Consider the following 22,065-nt stretch of genomic DNA (forward strand, 5'->3'; position numbering starts at 1 on the left):
CCCCCCAAACCCTTGGCTCTGGCAAAACTCCCTGTTCCTGCCAACCCATGCTGGGGGACGTAGGGGCTGTGACGAGGCCCAGGGATTTCATTTAGAGAAACCTGCCAAAATCACACAGCCGCCTCAACTTAAGCTTTTCAAATCTTAGAATATTATTTTTTGCCCTGTACTGTAAGTCCATGGCAAAACTTAAAAGCTTTAATAGCATTTTTGTTTCAAGTTGAACAAGTTTGCTGGAATGTAGGAAGAAAAACCATCAACTTCTTAGGAGTAACTGGGAAGAAACCCCATTTTTCAGTGTCCCAGGACTGCTCCCCATTTCATTTCAGTTCTTTGTATCCCACGAAAAGGAAATCAGACTTCATCTGAACCTTAGCACACACACAGGAGAGACATAAAGGAATGGTTTTGCCAAGGAATCAGAGACAGCTCTGACTTAGACCACCACACTTAGCATCCAAGTGGATGGGGCCCCTAGATTTCCAGGGAACTCTGATCCTGTGTAAATCACTGTGGGGGAAACAGAGATAAAGATAATCCTCAGAAACCCACTGTGGTGCAGAGATCCCCCCACCCCCATCTCAGTTTTGGCCCAGCTTGTCTCAATGCCCCACAAAGGAGAGAGGGAAATGAAGAAGTGCAATGATCTAGGGCCCCCTTCCCACCAGAGCCAACAGCCAGGGGAGAAAAGCCATCCATAGGGGCTCCTCTCAGCACCACCCCCACCTCAGGGCCCTGGGTCCCCGCTCTGCCTATAAATTCCCAACCCCACCCACTCACTGATGCCTTCCCTGCCCCGGAGCCCCCTGGAGAGGAAGTGAGGGAGGTCTAGTGCTTGCTTCCCTGCCAAGCTTGGCTGGGGATGTCTGTGGACTCCCATACACTAACCACAGGCACATCATGACTGCCAGGCCTGGACTCCATTACCACCGTCCCTCATCCCCAGCATGGCCGGCTAAGGGCTCCTCCACAGGCCTGACTGAAGACAACACCACTTCCACAAGACAACAGGCTCCGGATTCTGACACGAACTGCTAACAATCTCTAGAATACAATCCAAATCACAAGCTGGAGCCTACTAGACTCAGTTTTAATCATCAGACTGTCTCTTCAAAGCCTTGGAGCCCATGCCAAAAGCAGACCAGTGCCACAGACCCAAAACAGCCCAGGGACCGAATGTGATCACGTGGTGAGTGGTGGTGGCCCGCAACAGCATGCGGGATGAACTCGCATGGGGGGCAGGGAGAGGTGTCAGTATTCAAGTGGAAACTGGCTAGGGCTCTGCCAACTATTGTTGCCTCTACGGTTCAGTCAGCCAGAGGCCCCAGCAAAAAAGACACCTTCCACCCCCGCCCCTGCAAGGAAGTCTTTCAAGGAGACAGAGGAGGACAGTTTTCTCCTCACCTCCAGAAGAAACTCCAACAGCTTACAGAGCCAGCCAGAGTTTTCCCCCAAATCTCAACCAGGGCCTGTCATACTCATTCTCCTACAGATGGAAACAGAATCCCGGCCTCTCAAGGAATGGTTATTCCCCTGCCACCTTGCAAACTACCTATATGCTCATGAAGGCTTTAAAATTATCAAAATGGGGACGCCTGGGTGGCTCAGTTGGTTGGACGACTGCCTTCGGCTCAGGTCATGATCCCGGAGTCCCGGGATCGAGTCCCGCATCGGGCTCCCAGCTCCACGGGGAGTCTGTTTCTCTCTCTGACCTTCTCCTTGCTCATGCTCTCTCTCACTGTCTCTCTCTCAAATAAATAAATGAAATCTTTAAAAAAAAAAAATTATCAAAATGACTTTAACCTCACCACTTCTGTGTCTGGAGTATTCTTTTGCCCTTACAATTTTGGTAAAGTCTGCTCCGTTATTTTTAGAAGAGTCTCCATACACATGACTAGCTCAGGCCTGGGCTTTACTGAGTTAGTCATTGCATCTAGGTCAGAGTATGCCCAAATCTATGCATTTTTTACCAGCAAAATTATATGACACAACACTCCTAGTCTCATTGTTAGGTAAAGCAGCATCACTACTGCCAGGCTAGGGAAACATAGTCAGTATAATCAGCAGCAGCTGTCATTTATTTTTATTTAGCTTAGGCCAAATACAAGATGATCAAAATGGAGTGGGGTAATTCCCCTGTGTGCTTCACCCTTCCTCAGAGGCCTGAAGATCACAGTGGACTCGAACCCTTTGCCACTCCAAGTGTGTCCCCAGGAATAGAAGCATCAGCATCACCCGTGAACTCACTAGACATGCAGAATCTCGGACCCCAGCCAGACCTGAATCAGAATCTGTATTTAACATTCACAGGCATAGTAAAGTGCAAGAAGCCCTGCTCCCAGCTCTACATTCCCCCAGCCATCGTCTACTTGAACATGCACTCTGGCCTCAGATCTGAGAGCAGCCTATGCTCCCCTGAGGCCACTGCAGCTTTCTCCAAGGGTCTGAGTTGCCACGGCAACCCCCCTCTGCAGGCCTTCCACCCACCTGGCTGCACCCAGCCCCGCTGGCCGTCTCCTCCCTTGCCTTGTCTGGGATGGTTAGAAATGTGCGAGGCATTTCTATCCCCCAACAAAATGGTTTATTCGTGAGGAAAAAGATCTATTTTTAAGTGTCAACTGCTGGCCCATCCTAGCTCACCCAGTCCCTCTCCTCCTACTCGTTCAATTAGAAAGATCATATTGTTTCCTGGCATACAGTTCTAAGGGCATTGAGCACAGGCAGGGGACCTGGAGAGGGCTCCAAGAACAGCTCTTAGTGAATGGAAACAAGATGATTTCTGCTCAAAGCAATTTCCTCAGCACCCACCCTTTCCTCCCACCATGAACCCCATGCTGAAGGGACGCCAAGGCCATGTGGAAGTAACAGAACACCAACATATGCAAGACATATTTTTTTTTACCCTCCAAATACAGCAGGAAAAAGGAGAGCCAATCAGTTAACCCTCCTTTTATCCCACCCAAGTTGAAACCTTAATAGTCTAATCCCGATTTCCCAGACGAGAGAGAGATGAATCCAAGTTTTTCTTATACGGAGAAGTGTGCCCCAGAAAGAAGGATGCAGTATCGAAAGCTTCTGAGCTAGCTGTGCCCTGATATTCCGACTTTTTAGGGGGATCTGGAAGTGATCGTAAACAGCTCATTTACCTTACTGTCCTGGTGTACTACAGGGGTGGCAACTACGTCAGGCCATTTGTCTTTCCTCAGCTCACAGCAGATGGCACTAAGTCATCACAGTGCTTTTTGCCACTGATCCTAGATATTGCCTTAGAATCCTTCTCAACAGAGCCCCTGTTCCTACAGAATCTCAGAACCCACCCCAGAACTCCTCAGTCAGGATGTACACTGGAGCAGGACCCCAGGAGACCTACGTGGTGAGAAGCACTGGTGGAAGCTCCTCACATGGGGTCATGAGGTGAGATCTGCTTGCTGCCCGTGGTCTAGTGCTCTAGGGTTTCCAACCTCTACGTTCCCAATTCTGTTCCAACGTTTCCAGAGGCTTCAGAAACTGGAGGCTTAGAGACAACAGTTGACCCATTAAATTTTTTTTTTTTTTTAAATTAGTAGGGTTTAAAAATTGCAAGACAATGTAAAAATCCAGATTTCTGGCTTTTATTTGGGAGGGGAAAAAACCCCCATACACCTGCCAATATAGGGCTTATATTTCTACCTGACAGAGACAACTAGAGCTAAGAAGTGGCTGCTTGTGGGGTACTTGGGTGGCCTAGTCTGTTAGGCATCTAACTTTTGACAGGTTGTGATTTCCAGGTGGTGATGTTGAGCCCACTGGTGGGACTCTGCTCGACATGGAATCTGCTGGAGATTCTCTCCCTCTGCCCCTCCTGCTTGTGCTCTCTTTCTTTCTCTCTCAAATAAATCAGTCTTTTTTTTTTTTTTTTTTTTTAAATAGCTGTTCTTTTTAGAAAGGACATAAGGTGTTCACTTTACCCCAGTCTCCACTACTCCTCATCTTCTACCCCACTCCTTCCTGCTGCCTACCTGAAAGTGTGACTATACCACAGCGGAGACTGTCGAGTTTGCCAAGTCAGTAAGAATAGCTGCCCATGACAGCAACCTTCACATTCAACCCTTTTCACCAGTCCTGAAGGTGAGCGGCCGCATCTGGTTGGCACACTTCCCCTTTCCCCACAGGAAAGGAGCAATGCCGTGTATGCTGCCCCTTCTCAGAGCTCCTATCCTGTCTGAGAGGCACAGGCTGCCCGAGGCCTGCAACCAACACTGAAAACCCTTCCTGCTGTCTCGTGCCCAGCACCCCACGCACACCAGGAAACATGACTCTCAACAGCACGAGCCCTCAGTCTGCAGTCTGCTTCAAATTCCCGGCTATGCCGCTCAGGAGCGGTGGGAGGACCCCGGGCCAGCCGATAAACTCTCTGAGCCCATTTCCTCCTCTGTGAGGTCAGGGAAAGCACTTAGCTCAGTGTTCTACGGAGTAACCCAGGGGAATGAACGGCAGAGCGTCTGAAGTGCTCCGCAAAGGGCCTAGTCTACCCGCGTGGCTCAAGAAGGGTGGTGACTTGGGGCACCTGGCTGGCTCAGTGGGTTAAAGCCTCTGCCTTCGGCTCAGGTCATGATCTCAGGGTCCTGGGATCAAGCCCCGCATCGGGCTCTCTGCTCAGCAGGGAGCCTGCTTCCTCCCTTTTCTCTCTCTGCCTGCCTCTCTGCCTACTTGTAATCTGTCAAATAAATAAAATTAAAAAAAAAAAAAAAAGAAGAAGAAGGGTGGTGACTGCTGTCGTGGAACATGGACGGCGCTCAACGAAGACCCGTTAACTGATTGACTTTCCCATCACCTTTGACTTGCCCCCACCCCAGAGAAATGGGAGCTTGCACACTCTCTGTTCTGCCATCTGGGTTGGGGATGAGGCGCTGTAGCCCCCGGGGGTCTCTGAACCAGCTGGCCACATCAGCGTCCAAGGATGTGGGCTGGCAGGATAGAGACCTGAAACCGCACAGCCAGGCAAAGCATCTTCCTTCCCCCCACTCACAACTTCTACACAAACCAGCCAACTTTTTGCCCTTTTTTTTTTTTTAAGTCATTAGCATTTCCGTATGTCTCCCTTTGAAGTTAATAAAAAATATTTTTAAATTCTATTCCAACCCACATATAACTCTCATCTCACAATGATCTCTGATCTCACAATGCACTTGGGTAGGACCACACATTTTAGCATTTAATGGTCTCTCAATATTTCAAAGAGACTGTAGGACTCTCTAGAAAAACTGAGCGGCCTCTAAGGTGATTAGCACCATGTGTGGCAATCAGAAGGTATTTTTTTAAGTACACATACATGCCCACCACATCCAACAATTTCCTTTTCAGGCAAAACGATAAATGTTTTTGGATTTATTTCGCATCAGCAAAGTGCTAAGCAATGTACCAAAATATATGCCATGCCCATCAATATCCATTTCCTTCTGCGCTAAGAGACATGTTTCATGTTAAAAACTATGAAATGGAACTCCTTCAGTTTTCTTTGGAAATGTTTGAATATGTAACAATGAAAAGGGACTGAATTAGGTCACTATCTTGTTTGTTCCCTTAAAAAGAGATGGGTGATGGTCTCTGGGCTGCAGCATTTTATCTGCCAATGCTGCAAAATTGACGGAAGAAACATGCTTTGTCTTTCCAAAAACAATGGTTTCCGTGTTAGTTCCTCCTTTCAGTTCTAACCTCTCTGTCACTGATTTCAACAGGCCAAAGACCTTGGTCTTGGCCTTCCCTTTTAGGAACCATGATGGCCTCACATTCACAGCCTGCAAAATGCAGAGGGCCTGGTGGTCACCTGCACAGACAGGCAGGAGGAGAACCACACTGGTCGTTTTCAGTCGCCCTAAGATGGGGAGGAAGCAGAGGGGTCTGGGACCATTTTGTCCTTGCCCTTGATTCAAGCATCCCAGTGCTCCTGCTCCACAACCAGCTTTGACTCCAAAGTGGCACATCAAAACAGCTGCAAGATTCACCATGTTAAATGGCAGCCCTGGACAGCAGCTCCTCCTCCACGGGGCAGACAATGGTCTCACTGAAGCAGCTCTCTGGGCTGAATGTGGAGTGATCTGCTTGTCTGAGCAAACCGCACAGCCCTGCCAGGAAGCTGTCACCTTGCCATGGAGACATGGAGAGTTGTCATCCCACCCTTAGCCCTTAGTAACAAGGAACCCCCTGTGTTTTCGGTGAGGAAAGAGTGCTGACCTCTAGCAGTGCCAGAGGGAATCCCACAAGTGTTCCGAGAAGACCCTGAGGTCTCCAGGAGGGAAAACGGCAGGAATATTAGCACCAAGAAGAAAGGAACAGAAAAAGTCCTTACCTCCCAGGGAGAGGAAGCAGGTCCCTTAATTAATGGCCTGATGCATCACCTGTGAGCGGCAGCCCCATGTCCCCAACTCTCAACCACCCCCACTCAGCCCAGATCTGCCTGGCACTCGCTCTCCAGACAGATGCCAAATCACCCATTTTGAAACGAGTTGTCTAACAGGACTTCTCAGTGGATGGGTAGTGAAGGTGGGGAAGAGGTACCATTTGGGGAAACAGAGCGGTCAGGAAAAAGTGGGGAAGAAAACTTCCATGTATCTATCAATAACAGAACATGAACACACACTGACTGAAGGCCCAAAGAGCTTACGAGTGCTTCCTTTGTGGTTTCCCATCTGAGTACCCCCAGTGAAATTGTGACATGTGGGAGCCCACTGAAGGACACTACAGAGCTCCGATTTCAAATGCAACTGCTGCTTGCAGAAGCTATTTCGCATCTCCTGTTGCATGGAGAACACAGAGGCAGCCCATGGCCTGTCACACCTCACCGGACTCATGGCTGGCCCAGTCACAGAGTCCTTGGGCAACGAGGGGTCCCCTTTCATAAACTCTTTCACCATGACCAGCCTGGCAGCTGACAAATGAGTTACTGAAACAGATTTGGGGAACTCAGGAGCACTCAAAAGGAGTGGGGGGTACATAAAAAAGAAACCCATGAAATACTACTGTGCTGCAAAAACCACACAAAAGAGAACCTGCAGTTCAGGAAAATGGTAATAATTAGGCGCCTGAGCACCTACACAGGAGAGGGCAGTCATTAGCTTGTGCCCACCCAGTCTACAAACAGTAAAAGCCAAAACCACTAAGGCTAAGTTAAACTAGAGGGAAAAGAAAAAAAAAAAGTATCTCCACTGAAAAAAGGCATTTCTGTAAAAATAACATTAGGATGTTTTGAGTTTGAATTATGACAAGGGTCCACTTTAAGAGGGAAGCCATTTGTAATTCTAGAATCCTTGAGCTATTAAGCTACTGCAATTTAGTAGCTCCGTGACCTTTGGATTTTTTTTTTTTAAACTATTGTAGTTAAAGTTTTTGGGCAACTACTTCCACATCCTTGGGAAATAAATTCTCCAGCATTGTGTGATGGCTCTGATTTGCCATCAGGAAAAAAGAAGTGAACAATCTCTAAGGGACCTCACGTTACCCCAGAGCATGCTTTCTCTAGTAGGGTCCCCTGAGAGGCTCAGGTTTCTGAACAGCAACCACTGCTATGGGCCCAGCAGGGCAGTCTTTATGGAGCTGCCAAACCCACTTGCTTTGTCCCTCTATGGAACCTACCAGCAAAGGGAGCTTGCAAATCGCTTCCTGAGACTTCCAGGAATCGCCCTGCTGGGCTCTTCCTTGCTGCGGCCTGTGTGTGTGTGTGCCGGGAAACAAAGAACACATCTCAGCCTCTCCCTGCTGCCCTTTGAGCTCCAGCCAGGTGGGCTGCCAGCAGGTGTCCACCTCAGTGCTGTGGTCTCTGCACCCTTCCCCTGCACAGGGCCACCACCCCTCTGTTCTTCAAGGTCTAGCTCTGGTGACATCTCTTCCACGGAAGACTTTCCTTTCAGACTATTTGATCCCACCGAATGGGACCAGTCTTTATCTGTACCCCTTCAAAGGCACAGCACTTTCTACAGCATGGTGCGTTTAAGAGAACATCTTCCTTCCCTTCCTGGAGAGTCTCGCGAGCTTCTTGAGCTCTGAATCCTAACCGGACTCATTAACATGCCCATGGGATTGCACACTCAGCGCCTGCTCAGTAAGTGCCTTGGGGACCTGCCTAGAGCCCTGTTTCTGCCTGCAGCAGGGGTGGCAGGTATCCACAGACCTTGCTGGGGCACTGGGACAGTGGGATGGCAGTTTCCCATGCTTCCCACCTTCCTTTGCTGCCCCTCTGAGAGAGCAGAGAATAGCAGGACAGTCATGGCCATAGCTTTGACCTTCAGACAGAGGCCTCAAACTCCAGGGCTGGCTTCCCAGATACAGGGGGAGAAAGCGTTTCTCCTCAGCCAGAGAGTCCCTTTCAGATACACATAGCTGGGGGCCCGAGACAAGAAGATCAGCACAGTGCCAAGAAGGACAACGTCTCAGGAGGTTCAGGAAGAGGCATGAAGCCATCGCTGTAGGTATACTGAGGATAGAAAATGTGACTGGGGGAGGGGTTAACGGGGCAGGGAGGGAGAGGGTTGAGAGGGAGTCTGTCACCGCCTTTGTCTCTTTCAATTCCAGGCTGGGATGCTAAGGGCAGACCCACCTCCAGGGGCCAGGCAGCAAGCACTCGGCCCTTGGTCTTGCAAGGGGCTGAAAAGGCAGCACAGAGGACTGGTCTGGGACCCGTGGGAAGCGCTGAGAGTGGCTGAGGAAAATCACTGACCACCCACCAGTGCTGAGGTAGGGATGAGGGGGAGACGTTTGTTGTGCCAGTGGAGTTTCCTGTTCTGGGCTCTGCGCAGCCCCTTGGGTAGCTCTCTTCTAGACATTGTACCTCCCTTGCTTCACGCCCCCAAGCTGTGAAGGCCTCCTTCCCAGTCTACTGCAAACAGCCAACTCCAGAGGGCAGGGACCAGGAGTGTCTCCCTGACTCCACCACGACCTCCCCAGCATCTAGTGCACACAGCAGGTGCCCAGTAACGACCCACTGAATGACACCTGGGAGGTAAAACAGAGCTCAGACTTTTAGTTTTAGTTTGGAATCGTCAGTTAGCACATTTTGGATAGAGAGCAAAGGGCAACTGATCCTCTCCATTCCTGGACTTACGTCATAGGGCACAGGGTGGGCATGTAAAATCTCCAAATCAAAGTCGGAAGCTGCCTTCTTATGTATGGGGCTACCGTTTCCCAGAGAAGAATTAGTCAGGAAAACCTCTCTTATGACTTTTGTCAACAGGATGAATATGCATCATTTGTCTGAACCCTCAAGTCACGGGCACGTGCAGATGCAGTGGGGACCCATGGCTCTGCTGACTATTGCAGTTTCAGAGTAGCTGGTTCTGGTGAGGCCAGGCCACCTTGGTGGGGGAAGTCAGTCCAATAGCAGAAAAGTGTGTTAGGAAGCGCTGGGCCGTAGTCTGGCATGCGTGCATGCACACATGCACGCACGCACACACACACGCACACACACCACAAAAACAAAGACAACCACTGAAGCCACTGTTTGGGCAGCCAGTTAACTAACTGCCTCTTAGTCTGCTTTTCAGTAACTGGGTCAGAATCTGAACTTTTCTTTGTCTTCCTTTTTCTAAAAGAAAACATTCCCTAACCAAAATATGGAATTCATCTGCATGATAATCCCAAGTGGAGAACAGACTCATTTCCTCCTGATCTGTGTCTCACTCACACCCACTCACTCTTGTTTCTCATGGACAATGAATGGAAATACCCCCCTGTAGGAATCTCAACCGCGCTCTTTGGAACAGATGTTTTGGAACCCCCTGACAAGCTGCCCATCACCGCGAGGCAGCTTCACGTTCACAGGCCGTCGGGTCCGACGCTTCTGAGCGCCCAACTCCAGCAAGTCTCAAAAGAGCTCAGATCACTGTTCCATGAGATCAGATACAACTCTGTAGTTCAGCAACTTTTTCTCCATGTCCCCTTTCAGCAATATGCCCCATCAGGAGGCCACTTCGAAGGCCCTAATCCAGCAAAGTCATTGTCATCTGCTACAGAATCAACAGTGGGATTTCTCAGCCCCATCTCTGCAAAGATTAGACGGTCGAATCCTTCGATGAAAACATTACTCTCAGGAAGTGAGCCAGGCACTTGGGAAAGAAAATGAACTTGTGTAAGCCACCAGGGCACTGTTCATAAATTTCTGCTAGGCTAACAGGGCCCTCGTGGCCTGAGAGAGTTACTGCTCAATACTTCCTAAGCACCCACAGAAGTTCATGTTTCTCCCTGAGGGCCTCACTTGCTCCAGGAGAGAAATGCACTACAAGCTCTCGTCTTGTTTAAAACTGTGATGCGTGGAGGCAGACCATTCAAGCCACCTGGATGTGCTGTGAAATGGTCTTACCAACAGTTCTAGCTTTTCCAAATGCACCTATTAAAACAAAACTAAATGCTTGTTATATTCACTCTTTAGGGGACCTACTTTGCTCCAGAGTCAATGGACCACAGAGAAGTTTCTGCAGAACCCAACACACTTGCTTGAACAATCTGGTTATTGGCCAGAGTAAGGAATAGGTTTGTGTGTTTTTGGAAGGCCATGAACTAAGGCAAGAGCAGACACCCAAAAAGAGACCTCTCCTTACCCAGAGTTTGTGAAGGCCATGATACAGAGGATGAACCGGAGAAACTAAGGAATCTGAGAGAAGCCACCTGCACTTAAAACCTTAAAACCTGTGAAACGTTATTCCCATCTGTCTTAGCAATGGGCTTCAATAGTTCTGATCTCTACTGCACCAATAAAAATTTGCATGAGTCTGTGAGCCACTAAATCCAGGCACAAACATACTTCTAGAGCTGCACATGCCTGCTCAGTATTAGTACACACAGTTAAAGTTAGACTACTGGCTCCTTTCCTCTCCATTCTTTTTTCCATCAATGAGGACTGTTTACATGTAACACTAAATTTCAATTTTATATGGAGTGAACTTTGACTGAAATGACCATAAAGTTGTAATTATGATAAAAAAAAAAGACATTTTCTCAAACCAGGTATCCTTGCATACTCCACTCACCAAAACCATTAGGAAGAAAAAATATGCATACATGCATACACATGCACACACACCAAGATAAAAATTTAAAAAGGGATTAACAGAACAAAGGCAATATAGTGAAACATTTAAGGACATAAATTCTAGCCCAAGGGACCCCTCCCCAGCACTATCACTTTATCAGCTGTGTGACCTTAGGCAAATTAGTCTCTGGGCCTCAGTTTCCCCATGTGTGAAATGGAGATAAAAGAATATACATTTCCTAGCATGGATGATTCATCTTGAGGAACAGTGTCCAGTTGCTTTTATCATGTGGTTCTTACTAACCTCAACTCCAGGGCCCGCTGGTCCTTACTTACTTAAGAGCGACACAATATGTGCAGGTTACTGCACATATGACCATAACTGGCCTCTTGTTCCCCTTGCCACTTCAAGGTCACAGTCTACACGTTCTGTTTATACTGACAAAGAGTTTCCTGATGACACAGTAGTTACACAGAAATGTCTATTTGTTTAGTTCTTTGCTTTTTGCTGCTTCCAAATGTCTGTGGATTGATCTATGTGGATCCCAGAAATGTAATCGTTAGTTGCTTAGCTAAAGAGGCTTCTCTCTGTGTTTGTTTTTACTAGAAGTCAGTCCTCTGAACCTGTGGTTTGCAAACTTTCTTTTTGAGCATGGAACGCTGTTTATCAAACAGAATCTGACAGGCAACCCTAGATGCGTTCACAAACCAGCTAGAAGCAGAGCTGGGGCTGATTATAAAACAGGAGTTGACCAGGGCCACCTTGCCTCCATGACCACCATCACCTCCAGCAGCCCCTAAAACGCCTCTAGGAACTGTAGCAACAGCCAACCTCTGTGGAAGATGCTCAGTGTAAGCTTGGATCCAAACCACACTTCCAGTTTGGATCTCAGAGCCTCTAAACACCATGTGGGCTGAACTTGAGTCTCCCTGGTGAGTTCTGGCTTTTCATCTCCTAGCTCCGTCAGTAATAACAAAGTCAGAGACCCACAAAACCACGATCCCTTTCTTACTAAACGTTCCCAACATGGCTGTGGTCTGTGCAGATACACAGACTCTTACTGTCTTTGACTAGACTGTACGCTGACTTATAGCCACTCCCCCAAAAGAAACGCCGTAGGACCACAGTGCTCACGTGGCTGTGCTGACCAGTACGTACGATGCACGTTGTCATTATTCCTGGCTTCTGGAGGAGCCATCTTCCACTTACATTTGGTTCCACCCTTTAGTCCATGACATATAAGCCAAGGTCAGTCCCATCTAGCAAAGGTTCAGAAGAATGTTTGAAAAATGTTCAATGAATAGGCTACTCTCGTGCTGAAATATACACCCTTACAGGGCTTATGAAGTACCACATGGTCTCCACACATATGAAATGTTACAGGGAGGAAAAAATTAGAGAGAAATTCAGAGTAGGGGAATGGGAACGCTGAAGCAGCTGGAGAAAGTCATCACTTGGAAAGCGCCAAGACCGAGAAGCAGACCCCTCCTCCTCAGTTCAACAGCAGCGGTTGCTCAGCGGAAGCATGACATAGATTTAACTGTGGGAAGGCAAGAGGTAGAGGGAGACTTGCTCAGGGTGGTCTGAGGGAGACCAGCCAGGAGCGATGGGGTTGGACCCAACGAACAAAAGATCCCAACCAATAGGGAGAAAATACTTCCTCCACAGAAAAAGCCGCTCCATCTCCCAAGGGAATGGCTGGAAGACTCCCAGCCTGAGTCATTCGGAAACAGATTTTACAAACTGCTCCGGAGTATCCCAGGGGGAATGATTAGGCCATGACGGAGGAAGAGGCTTGAAGACCAAGTGGGTCTTTTCCAGCTCCAACTCCCATGATTCCCAGAACCTTCTGCTTCTCCCCAACTCACTGTGGCCAGCGTGGCCATAGCCTGACGGCAACAATCCTCCCCTGCAAGCCTGTCAAGGCCTGGGGCGTAGCTAATGATGTGGCCCTGCCTGGCTGGGCCTGGTAGTCCTGGCTGCCACTGTGAGCCTGAAGTCCCGGCTTCCATGTGAACAGCCCGGCCTGGCCCCAGGGCATTAAAGAGATGGTGGAAGTGACAGCCCAGGATGCAGGGCTGCCGCCCACTCCCTGCCCACCCCAGGGCACTCAGCAATCAGGCCTCAGCCAGGGACACTGCCCCGGGCCTCTTAGTTTCTTCATCTACTGGGGCCTTCGACATCTGCTAATCAGATCTGCTCCTGGGAGATTACACCTGTTGGATGGCTGGAACACTGGCAAGGTCTCCCATCCCCACAGCTGGCCAGCGAGGGGAGCAGATGGGCTGCATCCGAAGCTGTGTCTGCTTGGATCTAATTATGAGGCTGAAAGAATGAGCCCCAAGTGACCCTGGTCACCTCAGAGATAGCCATCAGACAGGCCTCAGAAGAATGTCGCCAATAGCATGTGGGATGGCTATGACCTCCCCATCATCCCCTCTCACCGTCTTCCTGAGGAACCAGCTGCGCGGGGTCACCTACACTGGGACCGGGTGCCACTTTCTGGTGGTGTTAATCCTACGCCAAATACGTTTCAACTACTCACTTGACTCAGGTTTCTAGAAAATCCCTGTTCAGAAATTTCATTTTAAGCCAGAAAAGCCTCACAGAAAGCATCTGATGAGATAAACCACCACATTTTTTTGGTCTCATTTCAGTTTTTAATTGGGTGGTTACTGTTAAGTCGGTATCCCTGTTAACTATTGCTGTGTGACAAAGCTCCTCAAAATGTAGTGGCTTCGAACAACGACCTCGTATTTCCCATGATTCCGTGCGCCGTCAGGCAGTTCCTCTGCTGGTTTTGCCCTGGCTCAGGGGCGTGCTGCTCTCAGCTGGGTCAGCCACGCTAGAGGGCCCACTGAGACTTCATTCACACACACGGCTGTTAAGGCTGCCCACTGCTGGCAGCACTGCAGCTCTCCGCCATGGGCCTCTCATCCTCCTGCAGGCCCAACTGGCTTCCTTCCATGCAAGTCTCAAGGCAGAGTCCCAACAGGGCAAAGGCAGAAGCTGCCAGACCTCCTGAGGTCTAGGCTCTGGAACTCACATAATGCTTATGCTGCATCTATCACTCCGAGTGAGTAAGAAGGCCAGTCCAGCTTCAAGGGGGAGGGAAAGAAGGCCACAGTTATGGATGAGAAGAGCAAAAAAAGGATTTGGGACAGTTTCAAGTCTACCACATGTCAGCATCCTCCAAGGGTGTCAAAGTGACATGACTTCTGGACAGTGGTCACGGGTGCTCTTGACCAAATGGATCCCAGAACAGATGTCGAATCCTATAGACCACCCTTGAAAAGCTGCAGTATAGGTTACCATGTTAAAGTCTCTGAAAAGTCCCACAATAAAAATAAATCTTGCTTAACAATGAACAAATAACCTTCTAGAAGCCAAAGAAACCTTGGTCACGAATCCTGAATTTTGGGAATAGTTCTGGTTTTGCCCGCTTTGTTCTTGATGAACTAAGAAACATCCCAGAAATGTCACATATGTTTCCAGAACACTCCTAACACATGGAAGGGGCAACCATGACTGTGAGTCCTGAGGTAGGTTATAAAACTGAAAGCCACAGAAGGTGATGAAGAACTATTCTACTTCTTACCTGCCTATTGGTCACCAACCTATACCCTCCCATAAATCTGTACCCTCCTGTATCATTTTCTGCTCAATCAGAAAGAAAAAGCTCATCCATCCTCAAAACCAGGTTCTCCATTGGCAGTTTCAATAGCAATGATACAGGGAAAAATGGTCCCCAGTGCTCTGGCCATGAGACCACAACTGTTCCAGTGGTGACTGAAGACTCATGCGGGCTGGCCAAGTCAAATCACAATCTAGGACCGTTGAGATGCATGCACTTGTGAAACTAGGAGAAAGGGCGTTGTCCTCAAATTCAAGAACCAAACCCCTGGCACAGTCCCTGCACACAGAGTACAGTGCACAGGGAAGGCACATGGCAATGCTGGATTACAAAGTGCTAAATACAAAACTGAAAAAATATCCTATTTACTTTTGTATTTTCTCTTGTATCAGGGAGAGCAAATGACAAGGGGTAGAGAGAAGAATCCACGCATGTGGCTGCGAGAAGTTTCTCAGAACTGATTATTCTTATATTCATTCACTAAAGGACAGTGATTCACCCAAAGACACACAGCTGTCAGGGGCCAATTTACTAAATCGGACTCAAGACATCTCAGGATTTTCTTTCTTTGGCATCAGAAGCTTGTAAGTCTTTGTCTTCTGCTGTGAAATCATCAGGGAAACATCGCCTGGAAGCCTGAAGGTGGTTTCAAAGGATGGGATAAAAGTGAATCTACAGACAAATGAGGGGAATTCCATGGGAAAAAACACTCCATGTGTGATGAAAGAGGAAGGCAGAATTCCTAAGGGAGACAGAATCCTGAGCACACTGGTCAGTCTAAGAAATAAACAAGGTGACTGGCCAAAGGAGCTCCACAGACAGCACAGCCCCTTGGAGAGCCTTTCTGAGAGTGGATGGATGACATGCAAGCTTAAATTTTAACAGCAAGAGGCCAGTGCAAGGATCTGGCGAGAGGGTAATGGACCAACTTCCTCAGGGTTCCTAGAGATGCATCTGGGAGTCCGTTTCAGCTCCTGCTCCTAATTCACCCTGAGAAACGGCCCCAGGATGTGGACACACCACATTGAATGCTCTTTCTCTCCACCAACGTAGCTACTGCATTAGAAACAAAGGACAAAAATGACAACCACAGGGTTTAGCTGCTCCATGGGATATGGGAGAAAACCTGCAGCCAACTTACGACTTTGTTCCCTTTCTCAGTCCACGCACTGAGGGATTCTAAGAGCACAGCCTAAAGCACCAGCACACTAATGCAGTGAGTGAGACAGCGAGAGCAGAGAAGGGGGGAAATTAGGAAAAGATAAGCACTAACAATTCTATATTCTATTACATATAGGGAGGTATTTTCAGAAATACAGAACACTTGGGTTTGCTGCAGTGAGAGAAAATACATGGCCCAGAGAGGACAAGGATAGATCTGATTCTGACCCCCGGTGTGAAGCAGGTACATTTCCCCATCGACAAGGCATCCATAGGCCATTCAGGATCACAGATCAGCCACCAAGCACGACATCTTCATTTCACGTTCAGAAGACTGCATCTGTGGAACTCTGAGCCCCATACAGGTTTTACCAGCTCCGTTCATCACCATATGTTATTTCTATGATGGCAGGATGTTTGCTAGGGAAACTGGAGGGGACAGAAGAGATTCGGCTGTAAATGCCATCTGTGTTCTGATGGTACGGGAGGGACAGTGGAGGCAGTGGCAAGGCCCCCAGGACTTGGACAAGCTGCCTTTTCCTGCCTGCAGGTCCAGTCTCACGACACCGTGTACCACACCACCACTCACCGCGCCCTGGCCACACTTGGCACTTCCAGGCCCCTGGCCTCCATCCACACTCGTCCCCACCTGGAAGCCAATCCCTTCCTTCATGCCTTAGTGAAACCTCATTATTTTTATGGCCCAACTCAAATGTCACAGCTTCTGGAATGCCCTCCACAAAAGTCAGAATTAATTGTTCTGTCCTCTGTCTCCAATATTATTCATTTATCGTAGAAGCAGTGACTTCTCTGCTCATCCTCTCATGGCTGGAGCAGGAACTCACTGAGGACAGGGAAACTGTCCTCCTCTTCACTGCTCCACTGTCATACAACAGGTCTGAATGATTAGATATCAGACAGCTCCAAGATCGTATCCACTCGTCCCCTATATGACACTCATAGAAGAGCCAGCAGGATATTAGAAGGTATTTTCCATTTTAGGATGTGTCCTCAAGACTGTTGTGTAAAAAAGAGGAATCAAAAAAATAACAGAGAAGTGTTGTTTCTAAGGTGCACTAATAGCGTGGATTCCCCTTCTTTCCTTCCCCAGGAATTTCCCAAAGTAACGTCGATGGCTCTGTTCAGACTTGGCTGGCCACAGATTTCCGTCAGATTTTTGTTTTCTTCCCGATCTGAGTGCATGGAAAAAATACATAATTTCCTCGTGGGCCTAGTTATAATTCTATAGGCGGATTAGCAATGAGGAAACCTCGGCCCTGTAAGAAGCCCTGACAACCCAGAAGTTCCATCTGTTACTGCGAAGCCTTATCGGCGTGTTTTACTGAGGCACGAGGTATCATTCTAGGATCAACATCTAGACTCCTCTCAGAGATCATCCCTACATCCTTCCCGTCCCTGTTTCAGGATTAATGGTATATCAAATTCTCAGTATTTTAAATTCACTACAGTATCTGTCAGACACGGGATATAATTCACACTCTACTAGCAATGGTTGCATGTACTTGTTTCAGTCCACCTGCGATGTCTCTGAGGGAACTCGTCTATCACTGTTAAAAATGCTAAAACAGTGCGCTCTGCAGGTACCGTGGTGGCCGTGCATACTCCTCATCTCCCCAGGGTACGTCCCCACTGCAAGCACCAGGGACCACTGCCCATGCAGAGAGCAGGCCTTCCGTGCTGGCCTCGAGGGCAGCCACCAGCCAATGATAGAAGTGAGGTGGAGGCAGCCTCTCCCCCCTTGCTGGGCCCTCTGATGGGCTGGTTCTGAAGGATGCCCTCTAGAATTCACCAGGAACTCAGGCCCAGGTGCCCACAGCCCAACTTACTCAAAATCATCCCTTTATTGTTTGTCATCTCCTCACTAGTTCACAAACCTATTCCCTTACTAATGTTTTCCAGGATTACCTCCCAACAACCTACTTGTGCTTGAATCCCAGTCATAGGATCTGGTCAGGACAATGCCAATCTAAGGAAAGTCCCAACACAGAAGCAGTTTGATAACCAATATGGGAAGGCAGACGTACAGGGACACCCCGGATTCAAGTGGAGTAAATCTTCCCAGTAAATAGAACACTATCATGGCATCTTCGTGCTGAAGAACCTTTCCGTGTTAGAGTCATAATGAACCCAATAGCCTCAGGAAGCGAACAGAGCTGTCTCAAATCTGGGAATTAGTGTGTTATATGTGTTCTAAAAACAGACTGGATTTCAGTGGCTGTTTCAACTTCCATGGCATTAAATTTCCTTTCATTCTTCCCAGCACCATATTTCCAATAAGCCCTGAAAAAACGTACCCCTGGGGAAGGATATTTTGCTATCTTAATAAAGTCTTTCAATCCTTAGGAGACAATTCACCATATTTCACTCTCAAAAATATTAATTTTACTCCCCCAAAGAATCTTATGAAAATATTTATGTTTCTTGCCTGAGTTCCCGGGGAGGTGAAGCTGAAAAGCTAGCTAATAAAAGATAATTCCAATATTACAAAAAAACAATACATATTGCAATATGGAAATAATTAAGATCCAAAGAAAAAATGTCAATCCCTCAAATCAAAAGCCCTTTCACTAGAAAGTAATGTCCAGGGGCTCTTGTTTGACTAATATGTATTAGACATTATTTGAGGCAAGCTTTGCTTTCAAATAAGCAAGTAGGTACCAAATTCAAGTTTCTATAAAAGGTAAATTCATGGATGAGGATTCACGTCACACATAAAAAATTCATAAATATTCCATTAAAATACCATACCCTGTAAAATACCAATTTTAGAAAACCTGTTTTTGTTTTGTTTTGTTTTTAGACTACATCTAATTGGGAAAACACACATTCTTTTCTTCCAGGAGTGTAGCCTGGACCAGGGCGGAAGAAGAGGGATGCAGATGGAGTGTTATGAAAAAGGCAGAACTGAAAGGTCGTCATGTAACTCGTGGGATGTGGGCAGTGAGGTAAAGAGGGGGCTCAAGATGCTGCCCAGGTATCTGGCTTGGTAGATGGACTGGAGGCCTTTTTACTGGGAGAGAGAATTCAGGCCACAGTCCCAGGGGGAGTGAAGGAATAGGTTTATTTGGGGGCATGATGCATTCTAAGTGCCAGTGGGACTCCAGGGAAAGACCCTGGGCCTGCAGCCTGAGGAGAGGTTCGACTGGGGGGAGGTCTGGCCCGTGAGTGGCAGCTGAAGTCATGGGGTGGGCCAGATAATTTGGAGAATGAAGGGAAAAGACGGAAGAAAGGGGCTAGAGGAGTCCCTGGGAACAATAGTAAAGAAGAAGGGAGGAAAGTCAGCTAAGCAGTCTGAGAAGAAACTCCAGGGAGAAGCAGGTATGAATCAGTTCACAGGGTCTGTGAACACTTTATTAGGAGCCAGCATGTGGTGTTAATTGTTATTATTCCATGAACATGAGCTAGACCATGTGCCCTGACTAGGCAGAGGGGAAGGAGAAAGGCAGGAGGCAGGGTGATGGCTAGTGAGCCCACCAGGTCTGGTGCTCCGTGGGTACAGCTGAATTTCCAGATGCTGACAGTGCCAATTGAGAAGTCACTTGAGAACTTCCAAGTGTGTTTTCTTTGACACTGCCACACCCGATTTCATCTCCCATAAAGGACAATTCTGTATACAATGAACTATTACTGAGATGACAGTAGGTGCAAAGTTATGCATCTTAATAAAAACTTTCTAGAACACGGGTCAAAATCATATACATCCCAACAGTCAGAAATGACAATTTCACCTAAAAAAACAAAAAAAGGACATCATCATAAAAAAGAAAGTACAGATGGCTATTCTGTTAATGAAATCAGTGAATTTCATTAATAATAAAAAGAGCAAAAATTCAAGTGAGGTGCCATTCTTACTTCCCAAACCAGTAAAGATTCGATAGGAATTCTGACAGTGTGCTGAAACAATCACTCTCTCTTACTGCCAGATAGAGCCCAATGTTCCTGGAGCTATTTTTTAAAACTGAACAAGTATCTATAGAAGGACAGTAGAAGTTTATATTCAATGATTTTAAAAAATCAGAAAACTCAAATGCTAAAAACAGAAGGTCAAAATGATATAAGTATGTACCACAGATACTGTGGTATGAACATAATTGAGTTCTTACTTTGCATACAACTTTACAGTCTGTTACTTTTTTGTTTCATATGATACCGTCTGTATTCATTAACAAGAAGCTTCTTGTTAAAGTTATTTCAGTGGTTGCAAATTGATTCCTGTCTTGTTGCCTCATCAACATGTTTCTCAGGCCATGAACATGAGCAGAAAAATGGATAGAATTTCAACTGAATCAGGGATTCAGTTTGAGGATGAAACAGGAAGAGAGAAACATGTTGATAAGGTAACAAGACAGGAACCAATTTGCAACCACTAAAATAACTTTAACAAGAAGTTTCTTGTTAATGAATACGGTATCATACAAAACAAAAAAGTAACTGACTGTAAAGTTGTATACAGAGTAAGAACTCAATTATGGCAAGAAAACAATGTACATACAAGAAGAGACACTCTTTGGAGTTCGGCCACCAGAGTGGAAGCAGTGACATCTAGGGAGACGAATTTTTTTTTCTCCTGCATACGTATACTTTTCTGTATGAACCTGGATTATTTTGATAATCTGTAGAAAACACAAATAAACATCTTCTGGCAATTCTAGTCCAGCAATGACAGCACATAAGGCTTGCTGCCCAACTTCACAAATATACCAGTGTCCCAGGCACTAGGGAAGACTGAGTGGCTGAAGAACAACCTCTGCTTTGAGGTGTGTAGGTAATACAAATACACACGTGTAACAGCAGCTGGAGAAAAACACAACTCCTGGGTGTTTGCCCAAGGGACCTTTTCTACAACCACTTTACACCGAAATGCCTGACAGTTTTCCCAAAGTAAAGACTTCAATGTACCTGTCATGGGGTGTAAGTTGGCTACCCTGAGCTTGAGTAACAAGGAGAGGTCCGTGAAAGCAGATGACCACCATGCCAGGCTGGCTGTGACTTTGCAGGCCATAGCCAGCCCATGAACATGAGCAGAAAAATGGACAGAACTTGAACTGAATCAGGGATGCAGTGTGAGGATGAAGCAGGAAGAGAGAAACATGTTGATGAGGCAACAAGACAGGAACCAGCTCTTTCAGATTAGTCACACTAGATTTCTAAAGTGAATTCTCAGTCATATTTGCCTTCACTACATGAAAGAGATGACCTAAGCTGTGAGTTAATGACAGGAAGAGCCCATTTCCTAAAACAACTTGGCTGCGTATATAGAATAATTTGGATCAAAATCAGGTACATTGCTAAGTCCATCTGAGCTTGCCAATTAGCTCTTAAGACTTTTTCACAGGCTGTTCTGGGCTGGTAATGTAAGGTGCAGAGACTGGGGGCCAATCCCATCTTTACAGGCTGCCTGGCACCTAACTCTATGAGACGTAGTGAGTGGCTAGCCCGTGGCACAAGGGATTCTTGCGTCTTGAAGGACAGGACCACTGTATGAAGAGTGGTTCCCACTGGTATGAGAACACAAGAAAGGGAAAATATTACAAAAACTTAATTTTGGCTCTTGAATTAACCCAAAACAAAATGTAGATTAAATCATTATTTCATTGAAAAGAAGCTGGTTTGGGTCAGAAAGTCATGATGAAATCTCAAAGAGCAAATAGAGTGCTTATGAGGGCAGGATCTCGGGGCTTGAGAGCTCTCCTACTGCCTGCCTTCTTTAGTGATAAGCAGGGACTGCTGTGGTGTGACCAGAGAAATGATGAAAAACCTATACAGCTATGACTTACCTACATTAACAAGCTTCATGTAAAAGCACACATATGTTTTACAAAGACAGCAAGAGAAATCCCTCTATGACATCCCCAAGTATACTCACTCAGATGAGGAAAGGTCATCCCCTTCCTTTTGAGGAGCAGCTTATAAAGTGGATCATGAAGATCAAAGAGCTTTCCATTTCAGGATCATGGCATTTCTTTGTGTAGATGAAACAACAAAAGAAGCACCAACAAGAACCGCATCTACCTGACGGAGGAGCTACATATATCCTTTTCCACAAACTTGAGCATTTGATCAGAGCAAAACTCTATGTTTACTGATGTGAGATCCAGAACATCCTTGTAGACTTACTCCCTCAGATGGGGGGCCTGAATTCTCCATCAAATAATCCTTTAGAGAGGCCCAGATTTCATAGGGAGATGGATGTTTTCGCCACATCAGCACTGAGAAGAGCTCCCTTCCACACGGGGAAACATAAGAACC

At 47.0% G+C, this 22,065-nt stretch overlaps 1 protein-coding gene across 6 annotated transcripts in view; it reads right to left on the bottom strand.

Moving 5' to 3' along the window:
• Window positions 1-22,065, bottom strand: part of LHFPL2 (LHFPL tetraspan subfamily member 2) — a 155,459-nt gene that overhangs the window by 51,705 nt on the left and 81,689 nt on the right. The window contains exon 4 of one of the 6 annotated variants that reach the window (XR_009354034.1): window positions 15,832-16,224. The exons of the other annotated variants lie outside the window; for them this stretch is intronic. The gene's annotated coding sequence lies outside the window, so the exon portion shown is untranslated. Of the gene's footprint in view, window positions 1-15,831; window positions 16,225-22,065 lie in introns of those variants that run through there. 6 annotated transcript variants of the gene reach the window in all.

Source organism: Mustela lutreola, chromosome 5 (genome assembly GCF_030435805.1).
Source record: "Mustela lutreola isolate mMusLut2 chromosome 5, mMusLut2.pri, whole genome shotgun sequence".
NCBI lineage: Eukaryota > Metazoa > Chordata > Mammalia > Carnivora > Mustelidae > Mustela > Mustela lutreola.